The sequence below is a fragment of the Megalopta genalis genome, chromosome 13 (genome assembly GCF_051020955.1).
Source record: "Megalopta genalis isolate 19385.01 chromosome 13, iyMegGena1_principal, whole genome shotgun sequence".
In the NCBI taxonomy this organism is placed as follows: Eukaryota; Metazoa; Arthropoda; class Insecta; order Hymenoptera; family Halictidae; genus Megalopta; species Megalopta genalis.
In genome coordinates this window covers 11,536,266-11,554,627 of record NC_135025.1, presented here as the reverse complement: position 1 = coordinate 11,554,627, position 18,362 = coordinate 11,536,266, and the positions used below count along the sequence as shown (strand labels likewise).

The 18,362-nt window shown below is 34.9% G+C and overlaps 1 protein-coding gene and 1 long non-coding RNA gene across 10 annotated transcripts in view; one reads left to right on the top strand and one right to left on the bottom strand.

Moving 5' to 3' along the window:
* Positions 1 to 18,362, bottom strand: part of CASK (peripheral plasma membrane protein CASK) — a 599,783-nt gene that overhangs the window by 339,144 nt on the left and 242,277 nt on the right. The window lies entirely within an intron of this gene.
* LOC117224900 (uncharacterized) lies at positions 13,410 to 14,746 on the top strand. The gene is made up of 2 exons (XR_004491360.2): positions 13,410 to 14,090; positions 14,469 to 14,746. It is a non-coding gene; the product is annotated as an uncharacterized LOC117224900 (long non-coding RNA).

Below are 18,362 nucleotides of genomic sequence, written 5' to 3'. Positions count from 1 at the left end.
CGCGGGCAACAAGTTTTATCTTGTTATGCGGCCGCGTCCAACGAATTAGATAAGAAAGGATGTAAAAAGAAAAGCGAAAAGAAAAGAAAAGATTTTTAAAAATTAAAGATTGAACATTCTTGAGGCACAGTTTCTTTTGTCAAATTATACAAAATAATTAGAACGCGAATTCCATGTTGCTCACAGTTAGAGAAATTCATGGAATTCATGTTCTAATTATTTTGTAAAATTTAGTAGAAGAAACTGAATTTCAAGGATCTTTAATTTGAAACAATTCTTTTATTTTCTTTTGCCTCTCTCTTCACATCCTTTTTCACATAACTTTTAGAACGCAGTTGAATAACAGATAAAACTAGCCCGCGATTTTATATCGAAAAAATCAAATATCAAAACGTTGTCAAGTTGATTGCTGATTTTATGCGTTTATGACAAGATACAGCAGTTAACTTTTTGAAAGTGTGCAATTAAAAATTTTAGAAAGATTAAATTGAATTAAGAAATATCAATGTATCATTTCCAATTTACTGAAATGATCAAAGAAAGAATGAGCTTTCTATTTAGTTACTATTTGTTATATAGTTCTATTCCACGTAGAATCAACTTTGATTTGTCAAACGTATCTGGCTTTATGTGCAATTAAATTCGACGATAACGTTAGTGAATTTCGTCCATTTTATTAACATTCGTATAGAACTTTCATTAAACTATCGATCTAGAGACATCCCGTGCGATCATCTATAAGCTTTTTGATTAAATTAACAACCGGCCTTTTGAAAGTGAAACTTTGTGCCGATTTATTCGAATAAAGAATTCTTCGAAAAAAGAAAAATTCCAAAAAAGAATTATTCGACTTAAGAGTTATTTGATAATAATAATTGATAATAATAATTTAATAATAATATTTAATAATAATAATACAAATACCAAAAGAATTATTTGATTAAATATAATAATATAATATAATTTGTTTGTTATTACTATTTCTGTAACAAAGGGTTTTTCAACCCTATGCATGAATAAATTAAGCTAAAAAAAGAAGAAAAGAATTAAATTTGCATAAATGCCGAAAAACCTGCGGTCCAGTCGTTGAACGACGAAAATCGAAGGCAAGCGGAATTGGAAAGAATCGATTCCATCATCGAACACACTAACAGAGTCTCTGGCAATCGGAAAACGGAAATGCTCGGTAAAATATAAAACGCCGGCTCCGTGTGAAGTAATTTCAAATCCAATCATCGAATACATTGTACTATCCACGGGGGAAGGTTGAAGGAATTCTGGCCGGGTTATTGCAGCGAGTGGAAAAAAGACGACGAGCGTCGCCCCGCTGTCCCCAATTCGCCATCTGAGATTGCATCTTTAAAAATAGAATAGGGAATTAATCCGAAAGAAAAGAAGCTACCGGGGGAATTCGTCAAAACGGCGACGTCGTCGTCGTCGTCGACGACGTTTAACAGGGTACCTTGCGCCACAAGGGACACGGCGTTAAACAGTCGCTAAGCCGAAATCGCCGTTTCAAGGAGACACATTGAAGATCACTAGCTCTACTATCGGGGTCAATGCGGCAGGAGTAATTTCTGGATTATACGATGACAGTAATCCTTCGCTCTAGCATAATAACATCGTTTTATTGGCCATTATCACGCTGTTCGGCGCTAAGGCTTTTAGTTGCATCGCGCCTTCCTACTCTTTCCGTCGATAAACTTTTATTTCTACGCTCGGACTTTCCCGCCACGACTTGTCCACTTCGTGTCTCCATCGTCGTCATTAGATCGATCATATCGTCCCGATTTTACGATTTATTTGTGCTCGTTACGAGCTAAAGTAAAAGATTATTCGAATAAAGAATGTTTTGAATTACTCGAATACAAAAATCTTTTGAATTATTCGAATACAGAATCTTTTGAATTATTCGAATAAAGAATCTTCCGAGTTATTCAAATAAAGAATCTTTCGAATTATTCGTATAAAGAATGTTTCAGGTTATTCCAATAAAAGATTATTCGAATAAAGAATCTTTCCAGTTATTCGAATAAAGAATATTCCGAGTTATTCGAATAAAGAATATTCCGAGTTATTCGAATAAAAAAAGTATTCGGATAAAGAATCTTTCGAGTTGTTCGAATACAGAACTTTTCGAATAATTCGAACAAAAAAAAATTATTCGAATAAAGAATCTTTCGAAATAAAAACTTATTCGGATAAAGAATTATTCGAATAAAGAATTATCGGAATACAGAACACCTCGAATTATTCGAATGAGAACGAATGAATAAACATTTCGGCTGGGTCAGCCATAACTCCGGCTGCGAATTGTCCGAAAATGGAACAAAAATGTCGTGATTGATAACGGCTCTTGGTGTCTTTAACAGGTGTGATGAAATGTCCGGGACTGAAAGAACGGTGTTCAAGAATTAGCCGGCGTTAGGAGCGAAACGGTGGCGTTTCGCAGCAGCGAAACACGGTTTTAATGCTTCCGGGGCAGAAAGGAATAACTCGAGTATAAAAGTCATCAATTCAGGGAGGTTAACGATGCTCGTTCGTTCTCGCTGGCGCACTTCGGCGACTTCCGATCCTTTTTCATCGCCGTTAAACGCGTCTACTCGCCTAGTCTAGTCCTTTGTGTACGGCGCGTGCATTATAAAGTGGCTCGTTACTGTTACTTATTACACGCGCAATTAAACTGAAACGAAAGAAAGCAGCGACACGGACGAACGGGCGTTACTCAAAACCAGGAGGTTCGCCCATCCCGTTGTCTCTGTTCGTTCAACTTCCCTTTGTTAGCCTAAGCGATCCGGCTCCGACCATTTACGGAGCGGAGTTCGGGCTTGTACTCGTCTCGAAATCACATTGAAAGGAAAACGCGGGAACGTGTTTGCACTGTTAATGAATACCGCTATGATTTTCCACGGTGAGTTAGTATCATAGTTGAATCCAAATGAATCCGTTCCATGATGTCAGATTGACGCGATACTAAGAGGTGAATGCCGGGGGAACATGAATAATGAACTTCGTAAGTTCATCGTCGAGGATCGAAATCTGAGATGAAACCTACTACCTTTAACGTTAACACAGAGTAGCACGGACTGTCTGTGTGAGTTCAAAATAATTTGTGTAATTCGAAACCAGAATTGGCCATTGTTCGAATGATGTGCGGAATAAAATTTTAATCTGATAATATACCGAATAAATTCTTCGAATACAATTTTATTGAAATAACGATTTGAATAAATTCTTCGAATAACTCGAATAATACATCGAATCAATTCTTTGAATAATTCGAATAGTATGTCGAATAAATTCGTCGAATAATTCGAATAATATGTGGAATAAATTCTTTGAATAATTCGAATAATATATCGAATTCGTCGAAAAGTTCGAATAACATATCGAATTCTTCGAATAATTCGAATAATATATCGAATTCGTCGAAAAATTCGAATAACATACTGAATTCGACGAAAAATTCGAATACATCAAATTCGTCGAATAATTCGAATAAAAAAATGCGAATAAAAGTCGCTATACATATGCAGTAGATTAAATGATGAGCATTATAAGTTTCTAATTCTTAAATGTGTGACGACCGCGATCTTGTATTTCACATAGAGATGATGAGACTAATTTCGTCGATAAAATATAAAATTATAAAATATAAATACTACAAAATATTCTCTAAAATATTTAAAAAATGTATATAGCCTTTCATTCGCACATTCATATTTGTACAAATTATGAAATTGTTCAAAGTAAGAACAGACACGAATCGACGAATTAAAGAATTTTTCATTTCCGACAGAAATTTCGAAGGAAATTACGAGCAAAATTCAAAGATCCCGAGCGGAGAAGAACGCTGTCGAAGTTTCTTAAGAAGTTTTGAGAATCTTAGAGGAAAAAATCGATCTAAAAAGTTAGTACGCCATTACGGAACCATAAAGTAAGCCGCCCTCTCTTGCACACAGAGTCCCAAAGACAACAATAGACTGGCTCTTAAGTGGAAACTGTTACGGCTTTATGCTTATCGGCGACCTGTTAGATCGGCACGACTCGCAGTCGCGAACTTCAAATAGGTTGCAATAAAATTGAACGTGTCGAATGAATTTCGTTGGGTCCGCGAGCCGCAACCGAAATTGATTTCAATATATACCTAAAAGAAACAACAAAGCGATACATTGATGTGTGGAATTTATTGCGCGAAAATCATATCCAAAAATACATACAGGATTCAAGGGTTTGTTTCAACATTTGCGGTTATGTTCGGTAAACTTTATATATATATATATATATATATATATATATATATATATATATATATATGGACGGTTCAAAAACTTATCAGTGTGTTAATTAACCTTAAAATTCAGTTAAACAAAGATTTTGTAAATCAGTTGTAAATATAATGCAAAGCACAATTTTGATTTTAATTGAATAAATAAAAAGAATTAACACATTATCTGCAGTTTCCAGTTGAAATCTTTTTAATGTATGGTTCGATCAGAATAGCAATTTTATTGTTATTATTAGTATTTAATTACTTTGTTTAACTTTCTTTATTTTAATTGTTATTTATAATTTTTGAAAACTTACACTTTCCAGTTGAAATCTTTTCAACGTATCGTTCGATGAGAATAGCAATTTTAGTGTTATTATTAATATCGAATTATTTTATTTTATTTTCTTTATCTTTATTTATAAATTTTGAGAATTTGTACTTTCCAGTCAAATCAAATTTATTGAATTATTTTATAAAACAGGATTCAAAGAATTCTTCTTAACGAATAAAGTGTTGTTATTAATATTTAAATATTTCATTTAATTTTCTTTATTTTCATTTGTTTTTGTAATTTTTTGAATTTTCTTTTGTCATTCCATAATCGACAAGTGCTGCTCCCTATTGTTTATTTCTGAAGAAATCGACTATATCGATTTATCGATCGAAAGATCCTACGATAAAGATGTGTGTTCACACCTATGTATTATATCTACACGTAACTAATTTTCAAAGAAAACTGGACCTTCGCTGGTTGGCTTCCGAGCCGTTCATACGTTTCACAGAGTCAAGGCTGGCACAGCGCTATATGCGGTGAGTGAATGACATTTTCCTGAACGCTTCGATTAAATCCGCCATCCAATATATGTTTATCACGACAACACATTGACCTTTCCTTACCTTGAACTTTTCGTTACATTTTCCACGCCGGACGCTTTTTTATCGTGCGGTATTTGCAGCGGATCCGCTGCATAATACCATCTCGAAGTCGATCAAAAACTGAATTGTTGCAACAAGAATAATATAAACCGAGTCGTGACGTGAACATTAATCGCTTCAAAAGATTTCATCGAATTTCATCTAGTTTACGAATATGCATCGATTGCAATATATTTTCGTTTATATTTTCATTCGTTACTTTTAATTTGTTACTGCCTAATTAATTCGTTACTTTTAACTTTTTACTGCCTAATTAATTTGTTACTGCCTAATTAATTCGTTACTTTTAACTTTTTACTGCCTAATTAATTTGTTACTGCCTAATTAATTCGTTACTTTTAACTTTTTACTGCCTAATTAATTTGTTACTGGATTTGTTAGAATTGAATGAATTTATTATAATATTTTTCAGAGACTGTAACCACCGTGTGTTGAACTTTTTCTACTGACCACAGATCAAAGTGTGTCTGACCATTTCAGGTTGCTTCTACTTAACATGACTATGTATTCTCATTTTCTCATTTCAACAATTTTTAATAGCTAGAAATTAATACAAACTTTGTATCAAATACGACGAATCAAATATCTTAATATTTATCAATTAAACATTTCGAGCTTAGAAAACGATTAATTATGTTGAAATGAGCTTTATATTATGTTGCCAACAATTAATTATATTTGTAGATGATTTTTATTATAGCGTATATAATCATTGGATTACAAATAAAATTTTATTGTATTGTAATTGATTATTTATGTTTAAAATTTTTAATATACTCTGAATAATTGTTGGTAGATATAATCATTACAAATGAAATTTTATTACATTCTAATTGATTAATTACTTATGAATAAGATTTTTAACATAGCGTAAATAATTATTTGGAAGTATAAGTATACTTCCAAATAATCATTTACGATATAATAATACTCGAATAAAATTTTTATTGTAACATAAATAATTATCGCGAGATATTACAAACGAGATTTGTATTAATTATGGCTGAATAAGATTTTTACTATAGCTTAGACATTTTTTTAAAGATCTGCTAGGTGGTCAAAAATTTAATTCGACTAACAAATTCATTAAAAACATCTCGACGGAATAATCAGGGTTGCACGATGAATCTCCGCGCAAGATAAAAATTTCGATAAATTCCTACACTCTCTCTATTATTTACAAATAAATAAATTCGCTAAGTCGAACGTACCATATCCTGTAGCTTCTTCTACCATTTTCACGATTTCATCTCTCGTTGTCTCGCCGAAAAAGCATATAAGTTCCTCAGCCTAAACGCGAACGCAGATTTCGAGGCAGCGTTTCCATCATCGCGAGCCGTTCCTCCGGATAAACAAGTAATGCCCGGCCGAACGAATCGCAGCGAATAAGGTCGCGAGATATAATCTCCGAAGGATAGAGAACACGATACAACGGTATCAATATGTTCGAGGAAATGGAAGTCGTCGGTTGAAAATCAAAGAGGGCGTCGTCTCTATCGAGCGATCGCGGTACCGGATTTTCCGCTGGCAGCGGCTCCGACGGTGTTACCCGATGCATATTTCATTTGATTTTCAAGCATAGTATTCCCGACCAGTCGCGAATACGTGTCGGCAATGGACCGTGCCTAGGGTTCCTTCGAGCATCCGAAAAAAGTCTAGTTAAAAGCGGCGACGTGCACACGGCGAGCCTCGAGCATCGATTAAACGCTGCACTACAAAAAAAAAAGGAAAAAAGAAAACAGAAAAAAAACGAAACGAGAAGGAAGCCCACGCTGTCAAAGGGTCGATGAACAAGCAGGTCCGAGCCCTGACGTATCTTTTTTTAAGGAAAAATAAGAGTGTCAGGACCCACATCTACATGCGTCCAGGTTTCCAAGATAAAATGTTTGTCCGGCGCGCTCTTAACATTTTTAAAATATTTCTACCCTTCCGCCGGCGCGGTGTCGCGTACCGTTTCGCGAGAATCTTTCTCAAAGCGTGTTTAATCTTTCCAGCTGGAACCGAGGATGTGCGACACTCTGCGTACGTGATAAAAAAACCCGTGAAAAAGGTTTGTTCTCGTGGCAGAAATTTGCGAGAAAGCGGCGCGTTAATTGAAAATATTTAGCCGCACGGTTCCCTTTTTTTTAGGTGTTAAGTGTTTTTAAGCGTTTACAAGCGTTAAGGTTGAGCATTTTTAAGTATCAAGTAAAGGTTAGGTATTTTTAAGTATGAAGTGTTCAGTATTTTCAAGTGTTCAGTATTTTTAAACGTTAAGGTTAAGTATTTTTCAATATCAAGTGTTCAGTATTTTTAAGTGTTAAGTATTTTTAAGTATTATGTGTTGAGTATTTTTAAATGTTCAGTGTTCAGTATTTTGAATCGTTAAGGTTGAGTATTTTTAAGTATCAAGTGTTCAGTATTTTTAATGGTTAAAGTTGTGTATTTTTAAGTATCAAGTATTCTGTATTTTTAAGTGTTAAGTTTCAGTATTTTTAAACGTTAAGGTTAGGTATTTTTAAGTATCAAGTGTTCAGTATTTTTAAGTGTTAAGTGTTCAGTATTTTGAATCGTTAAGGTTGAGTATTTTTAAGTATCAAGTGTTCAGTATTTTTAATGGTTAAAGTTGTGTATTTTTAAGTATCAAGTATTCTGTATTTTTAAGTGTTAAGTTTCAGTATTTTTAAACGTTAAGGTTAGGTATTTTTAAGTATCAAGTGTTGCGTATTTTTAAGTGTTAAGTGTTCAGTATTTTGAATCGTTAAGGTTGAGTATTTTTAAGTATTAAGTGTTCAGTATTTTTAATGGTTAAAGTTGTGTATTTTTAAGTATCAAGTGTTCAGTATTTTTAAGTGTTAAGTTTCAATATTTTTAAACGTTAAGGTTAAGTATTTTTAAGTATCAAGTGTTCAGTATTTTTAAGTGTTAAGTGTTCGGTATTTTTAAACGTTAAGGTTAAGTATTTTTAAGTATCAAGTGCCTAGTATATTTATGTGTTAAGTATTTTAAAGTGTTAAATGTTTAAAGTGTTGAGTGTTTTAAAGTGTTAAGTGTTCAATATTTTTAACCTTTTCATGGGCACAATATGAATTTTCAAGATGGCAGCACGTTTGGGGGAAGCTTAGTTCTCAGTGCCTATGAAAGGGTTAATTATTCAGTATTTTTAAGTATTAAGTATGTTAAAGTGTTAAGTATTTTAGAGTGTTAAATATTTTAAAATGTTATAAATCCAACAGTATTACAACACTTCTCACGGCACTTAATATATGTCGGATATGAATAATTGCCGATGTTCGGGGATCCTCTGCGCATTGTTTTCGTAGAAAAACATCGACCGAAGCGAATAGAACAGTATTCCGATTTCTCGCGGCTCCGTTCTATCGCGTCGGTCGATTTTTTTCTACGAAAACAATGCGCGCAACAGATGATCCCTGGATATCGACAATTATTCATATTGGACATTTATTAACTGCGGCCGTGTTATACATATGAGCAAACGCAACGCATGAAAAGGGGAAAATTGTGGAGCGGTATAATAAAACTATAAATCAGTCAATAGGCCGTAGATATATCGTCCATAACGATATCATCGCTACCTCTTTTCCTCTTCCTCTGCGCAGCGCCCCTCTATAGCTCTTCATAATTCACCCCTTAGAATTACAACGCGCGGAAACGTCGAGCATCAATCTTCCCGTTCCAAATTCAATGAATACTTCCTTGTCGAGCAGAATTAGTGTTTTCCCTTTTGGTAATAATACCGTAACTATAGTTTCATCCTGTTTTGTTACCCCGTTTTCACGTTATTTAAATATCTTGATCGCTCGCTTTGTCTTCCATTGTGTCTTTCCTCTTTTATTGTATCGTCTTCGTTCTTTTTTCTCGTTTATCAAATAAATATTATTATTATTATTATTACTATTATTATATTATTATTATTATTACTACTACTACTACTATATTATTATTATTATTAATATTACTACTACTACTACTACTATATTATTATTATTAATATTAATTATATAATATTATTAATATATAAAATTAATAATATTAAATATTATATTATATTATATTATATTATATTATATTATATTATTACTAATATTAATAATAATAATATAGTAGTAGTATTAATAATATTAATACTAATATTATTATTACTGTTATTATCTTTACAACCATAATTTTTTAAAAATAATAATAAATATTTAATTCATTAGTAGTATTATTATACTGTTACACAGTTAAAAGCATCGAACGGCACGAAGCGCGTTAAAGCAAACGAAACGTTTCAATCATATTGAAACGTAGCAGGAGAAATACAATTTTGTATTGAACGTCCTGAATTTCTCAGTCTAATTTTGACGGTCCAGTTAATTATATCTTTTCAATATGCCGAGCGAGAGGAATCACGTGTTTTAATTAATTTATAATTGGTCGACTGCGAGAGCCCCTCGGTCGTCTCAGGATTAACGAAACGACCACGAAGGAGTCCTGATGGATTCAAACGGCCGTAGGTATTTTTATGCAGTCCGTTGCACCGTACCCATTAAGCCACAATAATTGGACGAGTTATCAAATATTCGCCGCCGCAGAACGTTTATTTCGACGGACTCTTGAACAACACGCTTATAATAAGCATTTTTCTCCGAGCCATGCGAATATTTTCGTCGAGTGTTCATAATTGGTATCTAGCATTAAAACCATTATCTTTCTGGTCGCTGCAACTACAAACGTGAAATGCATGCTTTTCGCTGGAAACAAATATCGAGACTTAACTTTTATTAACACTTTGCATTCGAATGTTGACTCGGTAAAACTCGACGATTCGCTAATAATTGTTGTAAATAGCACGATAATATGAAAATAATTTGTACATTGCCAAATTTGTTTTTATTTAAAGAATTGTTGAATGTGTATAACTATTAATTGTTGTATAATTCACGAGACTGAATTAAATATGTACAACATGAAGTCGCAGTCGATAAAAATCAATAATAATACGTAATAATAAATAACAATGATTAATAATAATAATAAATAATAACAATAATTAATAATAATTAGATCAATAATAATATTACTGACCTCTTTTTAGATATTTTTGGAATGGAAACAATAAGAAAAAAGTTAAAAATCCAATTTTTTCGATCTGCGCATCGCGGATGCGCTGTGCAAGACTCGCCTTTATCAAATTATACAATTCTAGCTGCTACGAATTAAGAAACATTTTTAATGCATTTTTGTTGCATACGATCGAGCTGATGTATCGAAGTATTGTTTATGAATATACAGGATGTCCCAAAAATAACTCAAAATCAAGAAATAAAGAGTTCCTGAAGTCATCCGAAGTAACTTCAGGAACTTCTCATTTCCCGATTTCGAGTGACTTTTGGAACACTCTGGAGAGAGAGAGAGAGAGAGAGAGAGAGAGAGAGAGAGAGAGAGCAAACGAATCTCTCTTTTCGTTTCTCATTGACTTTGTGTCTTCTTGTGTGCCACGTAGTTGTTCACGATTTTTACACTTGTATCGCATTTGCACTTTAATCGTACGTTCTTAAATAAAATCCCCGACATTTCAGAAATATCGCCTACAGCTTTCGTTGAATAAATTCCTAGTAAATGCGTCTCTATAATTTCACCAACGGCGAGTGAAAAATATTTGAACGCGTAAACCGGGCGTTGCCTCCAGCATATTCGACGAACTTCCATTTGGTGGATCGAACGGTGGAAAATTACACGGTGTAATAAAATGATAAAATTCGTCGGAACGAGGATTCGCCCAATTTATTCATACATACATTGGCGAGCCGTGTCGCACACGGTCGTATGAAAAACTCGATGCCGTTCTAATATTGAACGATTAAAACTTCGTCGGCGATGCGTGCGGACGGATGAAAAATATTATAGAGGGTGTCCCAAAATAATGGTATTTCCGAGAAATGAGAGATTCCTGGGGTGATTTGAAGCAACTTTTTCCTTTGCAAAAATTTTCTCCGAGGCATCGTTAACGAATTATTCGTGAAAAACACTGACCAATGAGGGGCGAGTTCGCTTGGCGCTAGGCGACCGAGCCAATGAGCGGAACCGAGCTCCGTGCGCTCGTTGGCTCGACCGCCGCGCGCCAGCCAAGCTCGCCTCTCATTGGTCAGTGTTTTTCGTTAATAACTCGTAAACGAAGCCGCGGATTGCATTTTCGCTGAGGAAAAAGTTACTTCAAATAACCTCAGGAACCTCTCATTTCCTGGATGTACCATAATTTTGGGACACCCTGTATAAACGTTAACGAACGGAGAAGCGCGCCAACGATGTTTGATCGCCGCGTCTGTCCGGCCGTGTTTAATATTTGAAATAACAGTAAATGGCTAGTGGCCGATACGCGACGATACCGCGGCGAATTTCTGGATCATGATGTTCGTAGTACAGTAATGTCTCTCTAATTGTCGCTCGGATTGTCCACAAAAATGAGCAATTTGGGAAGAGGAAATACGATTATTCGAACCTTGCGGTTTGTCTTTATAGTTACGAATTGTCAACAATTGAGCTGTTTATTTTAAAAGTGGCACAAGTCACTTTGTTTTTAAGTCGATATATTTAAGGGTTTGCGTTTTAACGCGTTTAAAAATATGGATGCTAACTTTCGAGTAGATTTACTTGTATTTGTTATCTCAGGATACTGATATTTTTCTCAGTATACATAATTTCGTATAAACATTAAAAAATCACCACTTTTCATTACGGTAAAGTGACTTATGCCACTTTCAAAATAAACAGCTCAATTACAAAAACGATCCGCAAAGCTCGAACAATCGTATCTCCTCTTCCCAAATTGTCCATTCTTGTGCACAATCTGAGCGTCAGTTAGGGAGACACGACTGTAGTTCGTACGGCAAACACGCGCACGCATGAAGCTTCTTTCTTAGCTGGCCGATAAGCGAAATATATTCGCGAAGTTTGATCGCCGACGTCGAGCCACTTTATGGATTAGTTGGAATAATTCCAAACCAAACGGAAGCAACTGGAATAGTGCCATTAGATTGATCGGAGATACGTGGCCAAATTTCGGACTCGGACAAAGAGCCAGTCCGTGACAGTGTCAATGTCGGGTCACGCGTTACTCTCGCGAGATAGGACAACGAAATGAAGATACTTGGCAATGGTCTCGTTCGATTCGTTCGCTAATTTTTCCCTTCTTTGAGAATCGTTCTGCATCATTCTTCGCGAATCGTTCTACAACGTTTTTGCTAATATTCACGCAACTGTGATTGAGCCTGTTAATCGACAAGTGGCGTAAGTCCCGTTTTTTAGTCAGATCGTGGCGAAATTTATTTCAAGCAGTTGGAATTCTAATTTAAATTTGCATTTAAAAGTCATTGTAATTTAGTAAATTTCTATTTAAAAATCAATGTAATTTAGTAAATTTCTATTCAAAAATTAATGTAATTTTGTAAATTTCTATTTAAAAGTCATTGTAATTTAGTAAATTTCTATTTAAAAGTCAATGTAATTTAGTAAATTTCCATTAAAAAATCAATGTAATTTAGTAAATTTCTACTTAAAAGTCATTATAATTTAGTAAACTTCTATATAAAAATCATTGTAATTTAGTAAATTTCTATTTAAAAATCAATGTAATTTAGTAAATTTCCATCAAAAAATCAATGTAATTTAGTAAATTTCTATTCAAAAATGAATGTAATTTAGTAAATTTCCATTTAAAAGTCAATGTAATTTAGTAAATTTCTATTTAAACATCAATGTAATTTTGTCAATTTCTACTTAAAAGTCATTGTGATTTAGTAAACTTCTATATAAAAATCATTGTAATTTAGTAAACTTCTATTTAAAAGTCATTGTAATTTAGTAAATTTTTATTTAAAAATCATTGCAATTTAGTAACGTTCTATTTATAAATCATTATAATTTAATAAATTTCAATTTAAAAATCATTGTAATTTAATTCCCTATCGAGAAATTAAAAAGTGCTGTACCCATTAAATACTAAATAAATAAACAAAACTGGAATACTTCTGTTATACACTTACAGACATCTTACATACGTGATTTTGCAAAAATATATCGATTTAATCGAGAGTTTATTAAATCTGCACGTGACGCGATTTAAAAAACGCTATAACTATCGTGAAATGCCGGAATAATTTCCAGAATTATGTTAAAAATTCTGCCGAGACCAACGCAGACAGTTTACAGCCCCGCGAGGTCGCGAGCATGATTAAATCAAAAAGAAAATGAAAAGTTCCCGAAAGGCGAGTTAACTGGCCGGCGAGCCCAGTAAACGGATTAAAAATTATGCGAAGTAACGCTACTCGTGGGCACATCCTCTCCCGCGGGAGCTGAAAAGCCGCATAAACGCCGACTCACGGCACGATGGACGAAACAAAGTAGGTTATGAAACTCTATTACCAGTGTACAGGACGTTTCTAAATTTTTCAGGGAACTTTCACTCGGTCGCCGGCGGTAAAGCGATCCGTTTCGCGTGCGGAATTTCCGAGGCTGAACGATCACCGCGAATCCTTAGGAAACCGAGCCACGTCCAATCATTCCGCATGTATTATTAACCGCCGTCGTCGTCGAGGCTCGGTGGCGCGCTCTACCGCGACAGTGTGTGGACTATACGTATATCTATAGCGTGCGGGACTATCCACGAAAATGACGGAAACGTGACAAGCGAGACGAGACCAGGCGAAGCGAGGGTATCAGCGAAATTATTCGACGACCGAGTAACTTTATCGTGTTTGCGCTGTCGTCCTTAGTTAAAACGTTCTGTCTACTAATTTACCAGTTTTCAGGATATTTTGAAATATTTGGAACGTCGCACGCCTTTTACCTTTTTGGCGAAGCTAGAATATTCTATCTTCTACTTCGTGGAGTTCCAAATGTAAGTCCACTTATTTGTTTTCGCTTATTTCAAGATAATTTCATTAATATTTTATTATAATTCAGAAATGCTAGTTAGGGTAATTTGACTAAAAAGTGCAGTTACGGCCCACGGTTTTGGCGACTCCGCGAATCTGCCGGTATTTAACCATTTTCTTCTTATTATTATTATTCTTATTTATCTTATTTCGTGCAGAACATATCGTACTTCCCTAAGGTAAAATTAATATTTTACCGATTATTAATATTTTAATGATTTAATAATCAAATGCAACTTTATAATTTTCATTTTGTGTGGATTTTAACCATTTCCTTTCTCAGAAAATAGTTAAAATCTCACAACACAGTTTTTCGATTACATAAATCTTGTTTATTACAGACACGTGCGCGTAACACTTGGACGCGTATACCGAAAGAAGAGGTTATGTTACAGTACGAATAGAAAAGGAGTAGATGGCGCAAGGGTGCGGCTTTAGGATCAGTTCCTAATAAGACAGATTGTATTTTTTTGAACTGAAATACTAAATTCTATGCAGTTTTATGATCTACATTTTGTGTGGATTTTAGCTGTTTTCTTGCTCGTATTTTATTTTGTAGAGAACATGTTGTACTCCTCCAAAGTAAAATATTAAACGAAACAGAAGTTTACCATTTTCATTTTGTCTGAATTTTAATTACTCTTTTCTCCTCTGATTTTATTTTGTGCAGAACATATTGTATTTCTCTAAAGTAAAGTATTAAATTAAATAGAATTTTATAATTTTTAATTTGTGCGAATTTCTCTCTCTCTCTCTCTCTCTCTCTCTCGACTAGTTTCTTCCGGGATTTTATTTCGTGTAACACACACTGCGTCTTTTTGAAGAGAGTTGGTTGCAATTTTATAATTTATATTTTGCACGGACCTCGGCTATTTCATTTCTTTGACATTATTTTACGTCGAGTGAATTGTATTTCTTTGAAGTAAGACACCAAATCGAATGCAACCTTATAATTTATATTTTGGACAGATCTATATTATATTTCTTCAAGTAAAATACTAATTCCAGAAAAATTAATAATTCATATTTTGCTCATATTTCAAATAATCTTATTTATTTCTTCATCTTGTACAGGGTATATACAGAGCGTCCCAGGTTTGAATGTTTAAACTTTGTCAGTACATTCTATGGCATAAAGTAAGAAAAATATGTTATGCAAACATAGGTCATATAGAGCTATATTAAGAAGTTATAACAAAAATTCAGAATAGGATTAATAATGCGTTCAATGAAATGAAAGGGGATAGAAACGAAATTCGCACGGTCATAAATTGGATCTTCGATCGATGTCAATCATGTATTGTCAACAACGGTAGATATTTCGAAATGTATTAACAAACACAGCTTACATAAACACACGGCATGTGCTGATCTATTCAAGCCAATGCTCGCAGTAACAGCAAGTTGATTACTATTCCTATTCGGAATTTTTGTTATAACTTCTTAATAAAGCTCTATATGACCTATGTTTACATAATATTTTTTTCTTACTTTGTGCCATAGAATACACTGACAAAGTTTGAACATTAACCCTTTGCACTCGAGGGCTCCGGAGCGGAGCCATTTAAAATTTGTCTTCAAACTCGAGGGCTCCGCTACGGAGACAATGCAAATAATTTTTAGTTTTTAACATAAGAACAAAAACAAATCGTAAAAATTAGTTATAGGATGTTTCGCTGTTGGTGACAAATGACGTTTGTATCCATAAACAATTAAAAAAATAATAACATACAACGATGACTTTTCTTTTAATGCTTATATCATGAACTTACATGTGAATATGATCTTTTCACTAAAATGGCTTCGAGTTGCTGGTAATATGACTCAAAAAAAACTTCGAGTGCAAAGGGTTAAAACCTGGGACACCCTGTATATTGTATTTCTTCAAGTCAAATCCAAAATCCAACAAAACTAAACATAAAATCCAAAGTGCAACAAAATCAACATTCACATTCCTTGTGAATTCTACCTACGTTCTATTTCCTATCATATACATTCTGCATACTGTATTATATTTCTTCAACTAAAATCCAAAATGCAACAAAATTAGAAACATTTATATTTTCTCCAGGTTCCAGCAATCTTATCTCCGATTTCATCTTTTGTACAAAGTACATCGTATTTGTTCGTATAAAATCCGAAATACAACAAACCTAGACATTTACATTCTGTGTGAATTCCAGCTATGTTTTCGGCCCAATTTTGCATCGTGCATAGCACATTGTAATTTCTCAAGTACAATTCTAAATGCAACGAAACCGGGTACATTTATATTTTATGCGGATCCCCGCAGCGTTCCGTTTCCTATTTCGCGTTGCGCCGCGTATATATCGTATTTTGTTGCATTCCCGCGGTTCCACGAACGTTCGATATACCGAGGGGGGAAAAAAAGGGAACCATGTCACGTTTCCGCGTTTTGTTCGGCGTGCGCGCGGATTCTCCCGTGCTCGGAGCGGAAAGGAAAGGCGGTCCGATCGGCGAACGATGCCGATTCCTCGCCTCCGAAATTCGGGCCGGTCTCGCGAAAATCAGTACACTTTTCTACGCCTGTCCTTTCGTATTTCGGGCACGTAAAAGCGAACGAGGGGATCGTAAAGGCGCGGACGTCGACGACGACGGTGCTTTTCAAACGTTCTTCTTCTCCCGAGATCGATCCGGGACATGTGGAAGCGAGCACAAAAGGCGACAAAATGAGCGGATCCCGGCCCCCGTTCCACGGTTAAAAGGCTTAATAAATGACCGATCCTTGCCCTACAATCCCCTCTCAAGGAAATCGAGATACTTTCAGCGATAAAGCGATAAGGTGCCAACGGCGAGGTCTCGAAATTCGAGTGGTGATTCCGAGTCCCCCGGTGATCCGTCAGTACGACGTGATAATCTTGTTCTTAACGAGCTGTTCGACCTCTTAATCTTTCGAGTGGAACGAACAAATTCCGGATTCCTACCGACATAATCAAGCAAATAAGAAATCCCTGCAATTCCAACTTTCTAGTCGGTGATTTGCGGAACGAGTTATACAGGGTGTCCCTAAAGTCACTCGTAATCGGGAAATAAAGGGTTCTTGAGGTGATTTGAAGTAACTTTTTCCTTAGCGAAAATGCAATCCGCGGCTTTGTTTACGAGTTATTAACGATAAACCAACCTGACCAATGAGAGGCGAGATCAGCTGGCGCGAGGCGGCCGAGCCAATCAGCAGAAGTGGGCTTCGACCGCTCGTTGGCTCGCGTCAGCAGTGCGTTTTCGCTAAGGAAAAAGTGACTTCAGTTGACCTCAGAAACCCCTCGTTTCCTGGAAATAACATAATTTTGGGACGCCCCGTATATTCTCTACCAACTCCACAGTATATTTAACAAGAAGGAAATACAAATTGTGCTATCTCGACCAAGGATTGGGCACACTAAAATAATCCACCAGTGCATATTCTCTGAACAGATAAACCTCTTCGTATTAACTGTTACAGTGAGCTTCTAATTAAACACATTAATTAAACAAATTTATTATTATTACCCACATTCTAGTGGGTAATAATTCATATTAAACACATTCTAGTAGAAGAAAGCAAATTGTTCAGCGAAATTGTGTAGTAACTTAAGGAATCCAGATTAAGAGCTTGAGCTAATAATTATTGAAGACATTGAGCTTATAATTAAACACATTCTAGTAGAAGATAAGTCATATTTAGAAGAAAGCAAATTGTTTAGCGAAATTGTATAGTAACTTAAGGAATCTGGATTAAGATGATAATGTTGAAGCCGTAGTGTTTAGTACAGATAATTTAATGTAAAAACTACTGTATATATTACATCTACGTGCAACCCAATAATTTTGAACCCACGCATGGTCGTTAATTGCTATTAAGCAGATGCGCCATTAAATAAAAACATTGAAGAAAAAAGGAATTCCGAACGGAATTCCTTGTTTTCCAGTTATTTGTCGCCGAAAAAGTTCTCGAGTTTTTATCGTTCCGCGACGGAGATCGAGAACTGGGTCAGATAAAAATCAATTTTCGGAAATTACCGGGAATCTATTGTGTCGGAGTGAAAAATAACGGTCCCCGGAGTTACGAAGAAGTTGGTCGATTATTTAAACTGCTGAAGATCGAACCGTATTTTTCTTAGTTGAGGCTCTCGGTGCAAAAACATCTCGACTTGAATTGAATTGTTTGCGCGGAATTTGTGATGATAATCGCGTTCTTCGATCTTTGTTGAACATTTGTTTATAAGATTAACATTTTT